Source organism: Leucoraja erinacea, chromosome 14 (assembly GCF_028641065.1).
Source record: "Leucoraja erinacea ecotype New England chromosome 14, Leri_hhj_1, whole genome shotgun sequence".
Lineage (NCBI taxonomy): Eukaryota > Metazoa > Chordata > Chondrichthyes > Rajiformes > Rajidae > Leucoraja > Leucoraja erinaceus.
In genome coordinates, this window is record NC_073390.1 from 39,345,167 (window position 1) to 39,354,474 (window position 9,308).

A 9,308-nucleotide genomic window follows, 5' to 3' on the forward strand; every position below is an offset into this window, starting at 1 on the left:
CGTTCCTGTGCTGTACTTTTCTATCTTCACTGTCGCTAATCAGAGAGCGGGCTGCGATGATATTTCTTCAACTTGGCTTCCACCTATAAATGGTGTGTTTGAAGGTATGTAGGAATGTGTTAAGAAGTGAGACAATTCACCACATGTTCCTGTAAGCTGTGAATGGAACAAACAATATACCACATTTTCACACATGCCCCTCTATGTCCATTTAAGATAGACACAAAATGCTGGAATAACTCAGCGGGACAGGCAGCATCTATGGAGAGAAGGAATGAGTGACGTTTTGGGTCGAGACCCTTCTTCAGAGACCCAGTCTGACGCTGCCTGTCCCACTGAGTTACTCCAGCATTTTGTCTGCATTGTTTCTCCTCTCCTCCCAGCTGATAATGGACATATGTTGTCCTTCCTTCTGAGGGTTTCCTTGTGTTTTGGGTCGAGACCCTTCTTCCATCCATGTGCGTTGTCTCAAGACATACGCAGTGTGAATGGAAGATGGTGCCGGCATTGAGCACCATTACCTCTTGCACTGTGACCAGGTCAGGGTGACTACAACACTTGGACAAAGGCAGTACGTTACTGTGTGATGTAACCTGTTCATGGCTACAGAAACAGTTCACATTTTGAAAGGGTCGGAGAGAGAATCAGAGGATAATCTCAGATTAAGTTAGTTTCTTCCTCGACCGCAGAACCAATCAATTTCCGTCTATTAACACTCTCCTCCGCCTAGCAGAGCTGGTCCTTACCATTAACAACTTCGCTTTCGACTCCTCCAACTTCCTCCAGATCCAAGGCGTAGCTATGGGCACGCACATGGGCCCAAACTATGCCTGCCTCTTTGTAGGGTACATCGAACAATCACTGTTCCAGGCATACAATGGCCCTATCCCCAAACTCTACCTCCGCTACATTGATGGCTGTATCAGTGCTACCTCCTGCACCCATGCAGAACTCACTGACTTCATCAACTTCATAACTAATTTCCATCCTGTACTCAAATTCACTTGGACCATCTCCGACATCTCCCTACCGTTTCTAGATCTCACCGTCTCCATCACAGGAGACAGATTATCGACTGACATCTATTACAAACCCATTGACGCCCATAGCTATCATGATTACACTTCTTCCCACCCTGCTTCCTGTAAAGACGCTATCCCCTACTACCAATTCCTCCGTCTACGCCGCATCTGTGCCCAGGATGAGGTTTACCATACCAGGTTATTGGAGATGTCCTCATTCTTTAGGAAACGGCGGTTCCCCTCTTCCATTATAGATAAGATATATATCTTACGATATAGGCTCTAGATAAGGTCTCCTCGATATCCCACAGCTCCGCTCTTGCTTCCCCCTCCCCCCCATTCATAACAAGGACAGAGTCCCCCTAGTCCTCACCTACCACCCCATCAGCCATCACATACAGCATACAATCCTCCGACATTTTCGGCACCTCCAACGGGATTCCACCACTGGCCACATCTTCCCATCTCCATCTTTTTCTGCTTTCCACAGAGAAAGTTCCCTCCGAAACTCCCTGGTCAATTACCTCCACCCTTGAATCCGTCCAAGGACCCCGACTGTCTTTCCAGGTGAGGTAGAGGTTCACTTGCACCTCCTCCAACCTCATCGACTGTATCCGCAGTTCCAGATGTCAACTCCTGTATATCGGCGAGACCAAGTGCAGGCTAGGCGATCATTTCGCTGAACACCCTCGCTCAGTCCGCCTTAACCAACCTGATCTCCCGGTGGCTCAGCACTTTAACTCCCCCTCCCATTCCCAATCTGATCTTTCTGTCCTGGGCCTCCTCCATTGTCAGAGTGAGGCCCAGCGTAAATTGGAGCACCAGCACCTCATATTTCGCTTGGGTAGTTTACACCCCAGCTGTATGAACATTGACTTCTCGTCAAATAGCCCCTCTCTCTCAAACCCCTCCCCCTTCCCAGTTCTCCCACCAGTCTTACTGTCTCCGACTACATTTTTTCTCTGTATCGCCCACTCCCCTGACCTCAGTCTGAAGAAGGGTCTCGACCCGAAACGTCACGTATTCCTCTCCAGAGATGCTGCCTGTCCCGCTGAGTTACTCCAGCATTCTGTGTCCACTTCACATTTTGAAAGTTCCATTGGCCCAGATCGCTGGAAACTCTTCCTACCCATATATCTGAATGTCATTTAAAAGTCAGAATTGTCTCTGTTTCTATAGCTTCCTCTGGCAGCTCGTTCCAGAAGATAAACACAAAGTACTGGAGTAACTCAGCAGGCCAGGCAGCATCTCTGGAGCAAAGGAATGGGCGATGTTTTTCGGCTTGAGACCCTTCTTCAGCTCATTCCAGATACAAACTACGTTCTGGGTGAAAAGGTTGCCCCTGAGGTCCCTCTTAAATCTCTCTCCTCTCACCTTAAGCCTGTAATTATGGAAGCTAGAAGGAATTCAGTACCCATAACGGCAAAAAAACATTGCGATCAATCAGGCTGATGACTGTTTAAAAGCTTGTTTTTCTCTGGTAAAGAATGTGAACAATGGCTCCAGGCAAACATGAAACAGCAGGTGGAGTGGTATTGCATTTACCAAGCTAACCAGAGACAAGCAAATTCCAATTCCATTACTGAAATGAAGTACACAAACATCTATTGACAGTTTTGCACTTGTTAAGATGATTACACCGACTTTTAGTTTTTGGCTTGGTAAAGTACCGTGACTTCCTGTCAAGCTATGGTTCTTTGACAAAGTTGCCCAATGAGAGGAAGATGCAGATAACAATGGACAGGAACAAGCAGGAAGTGTGGCTTCACCAGCCGTGAGTGTTAATGATGTCAATTGTTGAGTTCAGTCAAATCCCCACTAATGACTCACATTCTTGCACGTATCGCCGATGCACAAGTCACAAACCAGACAGTCATAGAGCAGTGCAGCATGGCAACAGGCCCTTCGGCCCACCTTGTCCATGCTGACTAAGCTGCCATTCTGGGCTGGTCTCTTTGGCCCATAGCCCTCTTCACCTTTCCTATCCATATATCTGTCCAAATGTTTTTTTAAAGTTATAATTGTCTCTGCTTCTACGTGTTTATCATTCCAGACACGGACTACCCTCTGAGTGAAAGTTGCCCTGGACTTGAATGGGAGAATCCACTACCCTGGGATAAAGTGAGTGAGCATTCACTTTATCCGTGCCCCTCATGATCTTGTACACCTCAATAAGATCACCAATAGGTGCAGCCTCTCCTTACAACTCGAGCCCACAGGTAGCATCCTGGAGGATTTCTCCTGCACCCTTTCCAACATAATCACACTTTTACAGAAGAGGTTTGCTTTGAATGATTCGGTGGTTAACAGCCAAATAATTGAGATCAAGGATGATTCGTTCCCATCCTGACGATAATCTCACACGTACAAGATGATTTGTTCCAGCAGAGCTAGGCTTCCCTTGTGGCCTATGTATTTATACATTTATATATTTAGTGACAATGGAAACAATGAGTGCTTTTCTCTTGATGAAAGAACAACTGGGCTAACAGTGGAGTTGTCCCAGTGGCAGATGAGAGGGAGTGAGCTGTGAGAGTACCAGCTCCAGTATGCAATGTGTAGGAAGGAACTGCAGATGCTGGTTTACCCCAAAGATAGACACAAAGTGCTGGAGTAACTTAGTGGGTCAGGCAGCATCTCTGGAGAGATGCAACAACGATGAGCTGGCCTACAGGGAGGAGGTCCAGCACTTAGCAGCATGGTGCGCCGACAACAACCTGGCCCTTAACTCCGAGAAGACCAAGGAGCTCATTGTAGACTTCAGGAAGTCCAGAGGTGGCACGCACACCCCCATCCACATTAACAGGACGGAGGTGGAACGTGTTTCTAGCTTCAGGTTCCTGGGAGTCAACATCTCCGATGACCTCTCTTGGACCCACAATACCTCTACTCTGATCAAGAAGGCTCATCAGCGTCTCTTCTTCCTGAGGATACTGAAGAAGGTCCATCTGTCTCCTCAGATCCTGGTGAACTTCTACCGCTGCACCATCGAGAGCATCCTTACCAACTGCATCACAGTATGGTATGGCAACTGCTCTGTCTCCGACCGGAAGGCATTGCAGAGGGTGGTGAAAATTGCCCAACGCATCACCGATTCCTCGCTCCCCACCATTGAGTCTGTCCAAAGCAAGCGCTGTCTGCGGAGGGCGCTCAGCATCGCCAAGGACTGCTCTCACACCAGCCATGGACTGTTTACCCTCCTACCATCCGGGAGGCGCTACAGGTCTCTCCGTTGCCGAACCAGCAGGTCGAGGAACAGCTTCTTCCCGGCGGCTGTCACTCAATCACCACCCCCCCCCCCCCCCCCCCCCCCCCCCCCCCGGACACTTATTATTATTTATTCAAATCATTTGCTATGTCGCTCTTCCAAGGAGATGCTAAATGCATTTCGTTGTCTCTGTACTATACACTGACAATGACAATTAAAATTGAATCTGAATCTGAAGGAATGGGTGACCTTTCGGGTCGAGACCCTTCTTCAGACTCCAGTATTCAGTGGCTGGTTCTCACTTCGACCATTCCCCCTCCACTCTCCGCTTTCTCCGCAGCTCCGAGAGCCACAGTTGTGTAGACACTCTTCACCCAGCTGGGCTGTTCAAACTCCAGCCTGAGCGACAACAGCCCCGCTCTACTGACACACCTTCTCACCTTGGCGATGAATGTATTTCCAACACGTTAAAGATTAACAATAATTGTAAATTCCTCAGTTCTAGCAGATATTTGACATTGGTCCACGGAAATGAAGCTGAACCTTTACTGGACAGCCACACTAAAAATCTTTCTTTGATTTTGGTCATCATATTACTTCTTCTTCTTGCATATGGCGTGCACAGCCTAAAGTTGTGGGACAACTTGTTCTATTTGATCTTACTTGATTGTGCACGCCAGGTTGAAACAGGGCGGACCACCTGAAGGTTGCAATATCCCACCCCATCGTCATATTACAAGAATAAAAAACTGAATTCAGAGCAAGAACACAGAAACTCAAAGAAAATAAGTCTTTCAGCTTAAAGGGAAGCAAGTGAAACAAGATAACACATAGTTTAGATAGGGTGAGCTACATCAGTACATCAAAGGATGCCAAGAATGCAGGATAAAAGAGATTGTGAAAATAAATGAGAACTAAATCCAATTCAGGAGATGCTGATAATCCCACAGACGTGCCTCTAAAGAGTATTTACCGCAATAGTTCAAATACTTCAGTCACTTTGGGCACACTTCTACCGACACAACGGCGAATAGATATAGGAGTGGGCAACCTGTTGCAATAGGTGTGGTAGAGGGATGATGGGCAGAATGGTCTCTTTGAGGAGTTTCATGGGAGCTTGTGAAGGCCAGATGTTACGGTTTATATTTTATATAAATAATGGCACTTCTGTCATAGCATGGTATTCGACAGGACGCCCAGGAACGAAGGAAGCCACAGAGAGTGTAGACTTGTACTTTCCTCTCTATGTATTTATTAGTGTGTTGTGTGAATGGGCCTGTGAAGCTATAAGAATGTTATTGATCCGTTGCCATTACATATGACAATTAAACACTCTTGATTCCTGCACCACCTGAGTCTGTGCAGATTTGCCTTCGTCCATTCCAATGTCAGCACTATTGCTGCAAGCCCTGTGTTCCAGTTCTGGCCTGGGCCCAAGCTGGCAGCAGCCCTTCCCTGCTCCCCCAGTGAGTTCCCATTGGAACCAAGATGCCAGACACTGTGAGTGACACAAGCACGGCTAGCTCTGTAACAATGAACAAGAGGTTTTGGCTGCTGGGAGAGAGCCATGTTGACCTTTCTATAAGTGTACAACCCGGAAACAGGCCCTTTGGCCCACCTTCTCCATGCCGACCAAGTTGACATTCTAGACCAGTCCCATTTGCCTCCATTTGGCCCATATCCCTCAACACTTTCTATCCACATGTCTGTCTAAATGTCTTATAACATTCATAATTGTATCCCCTTTTACCTAACCCTGCTGGGCCTCAACACCACCCTGTGTCACTGGATCTTGGACTTTCTGACAGAGAGACCGCAGTCAGTCCGTGTGGGCAAGAACACTTCAGGCTCGATCACGCTGAGCACCGGCTCCCCTCAAGGCTGTGTGCTCAGCCCGCTGTTGTTCACTCTGCTCACACATGACTGTGCTGCCAGATTCAGGGAAAATAAAATCATAAAATTCGCGGACGACACTACAGTGGTGGGACTCATCAGTGGAGATGACGAAACAATGTACAGGGAGGAAGTAGAACAACTGGTGGACTGGTGCGGCAAAAACAACCTAGAATTGAATGTCGACAAAACTAAGGAGATGGTTGTCGACTTCAGGAGGGCGCAGCCAAAGCATACACCGCTCAACATTAGTAGCACTGCAGTGGAGAGAGTGGAGAGCATAAAGTTCCTCGGTGTGCAAATAACGGACAGCCTCACCTGGTCCAGGAACACCACTGGGACCGTCAAACGGGCCCATCAGCGACTGCACTTCCTGAGGAAACTAAAACAGGCCTCACTCCCCACCAACATCCTCAGGACTTTCTACAGGGGCACGGTGGAGTCTGTACTCACGTACTGCATAAATACGTGGTACTCCACCTGCAACTGTTCGGACAGGAAGGCTCTGCAGAGGGTAGTGAGGGGAGCAGAGAGGATCATTGGCGTCTCCCTACCCTCGGTACAAGAACTGTTCCAGAGCCGCTGTCTGAAGAAAGCACAGAGAATTGCCAAGGACAAACTGCACCCCCTCCACGCACACCTGGATCTCCTGCCATCAGGCAAGAGATATCGTAGCATCAAAGCCCGGACTACGAGGCTGCTAAACAGCTTCCTACCACAGGCTGTGAGGCTGCTAAACAGTCACTCTGCACCCACAGTCACTTGACTTGACTCTGCGGCTGGCACGGACACTTTAATACTGGCACTGGCCACTCGAATCAGCGGCCCCGGACATTTTTTTATGATTGGTTTATTTGAATTTTAACATTGTGTTTTTTTTACCTGCTTTTAACTATTTATACTGTTCCATCAGGGACTGGATTGTTTTTAGTGTTATTATGTGTGAAGTGTTTAAATTTCATGTGCGATGCTCCGCTATTCACTGGGAAACGTCTTTTCATTTTGCACTGTAACAACTGTTGCTTGCAAGATGACAATAAAGGTTGATTGATTGATTGATTGATTGATTTTACAGCTTCCTCTGGCAACTCGTTCCAGACACGGACTACCCTCAGAGTGAAGAAGTTGCCCCTGAGGTCTGTCATAAATCTCGCCCCTCTCACCTAAAGCCTGTGCTCGCTTGTGCCCACAATTATTTAGATTTGGTTGTGTTTTTAGGATTTTAAAAATATTATATCATTATGGTTTTACTCTGTGTAGGAAGGAACTACAGATGCTGGTTTAAACCGAAGATAGAAAATAGGTGCAAGAGTAGGCCATTCGGCCCTTCAAACCAACAACGCCATTCAATATCAGTACCCCATTCCGGTTTTTCCCCATTTCCCTTGATTTAATTAGCCCTAAGAGCTAAATCTGACTCCCTCAAGACCCTTCTTCACGCTGCCTTTACAAAGTGAGGAGGTTTGTTGGGTTGGTGCTAATGCATCGTTGGTGCTAATGTCTGTTATCAAGTTATATGAGAGTCCAGCTGCTGCCAGGTGTTAAATGTGCAGAGATCACAGTGTTAGCAGTCTCTCACCTTGACTGTGTAAATGGTCTGTTATTGGTCTGTGTAAATAACTGCTATTTGCAAGATTGTTACTGATCGATTAGATAAAGCATTGATTTGCAGCAGTTTGATTGTCAGACAATATTGGAATCACGTGCTTTTGCTATCTCCAGCCTGTAGACCAGAACAGATTATAGAGCGGGAGGCTTGCGGCGATAACCGAGACCGGACTTGTATGTGGAGGGGCAATGGATTCAAAGTCTGTTTGTAGTAGCAGGGCGGTCAATAGACAATACACAATAGGTGCAGGAGTAGGCCATTCGGCCCTACGAACCAGCACTGCCATTCAATGCGATCATGGTTGATCATCCCCAATCAGTACCCCGTTCCTGACATCCCCATATCCCCTGACTCCGCTTTCTTTAAGAGCCCTATCTAGCTCTCTCTTGAAAGTATCCAGAGAACCGGCCTCCACCGCCCTCTGAGGCAGATAATGGGTGATGTCACGGTGGTGATAGTGCATGGCTAGATCACATTCATTTTAATGCAACATCTGATGTAAAACAGATAAACCTGGGATTATGCGTAAGAAGGAACTCCAGATGCTGGTTTAAACCAAAGATAGACACAAAATGCTGGAGTAACTCAGCGGGACAGGCAGCATCTCTGGAGAGAAGGAATGGGTGATGTTTCGCGTCAAGACCATTCTTCATAGTCTAAAGAAGGGTCTCGACCGGAAACGTCACCCATTCCTTCTCTCCAGAGATGCTACCTGTCCCGCTGAGTTACTCCAGCAGTTTGAATTTATCATCAGCATCTCTGAAGGACTTGGATGGGTAATGTTGTGTAAAAAAGTGCCCCTCTGTCCCTTTTAAACCTTCCCCCCTCAATTTAAAGCTGTAGCTTTACACCCCCCCCCCCCCCCCACTCTGAGGAAAAGACCATGGCTATTTACTGTCTGTATCTTGCTGCTATTGCATGCACTTTTCCTGTAAAGCCGCAGCCCATAAGAATATCGTCGCTCCAGTTCATCTCCCATGCATTTGACAAATAAATTCTCATACAAGATACATTTATTCGTCACATGTGCCAGATGGCACAGTGAAATGAAATTCCCATACAGCCATACAATAAAAACAAAGGACACAACACACTATAGAATTTAACATAAAACATCCCCACACAGCAGAATCAAAGTTTCCCACTGTGTGGGAAGGCACCAAAGTCAGTCTTTTCCTCCACTGTTCCCCGTGGTCAGGGCCTCCCCAAGCCCTCCGCAGTTGCCGCTATGGGCGGCCCGGTGTTCAGGCCCGCTCGCCGGGGTGTTGTAAGTCCGACGTCGGGGCTGCGGGACGTCCTCAGCGGCGTGGACACAGAGTCGGCCCCCTCCTACCGGAGTCGGCGGCTTCCAAAGACTCTTGAAGAAGTACAGTTGAGTGGAGCAAGAATTTGCCGCTTGGATTGTTTGATCATTGAAAAGTTGGGCACCAGGCAGCACATAGGTTTACTGATGTGCAGTAATGAAGTCTTGCTGTGAACTAACCTTGATCAAGCATTGGAACAGATTACGTTCCACTACATTGATTCAGACCGCTGTAAGCACAGGATGCAAACTGCTCTGAACTTTCCACTATCC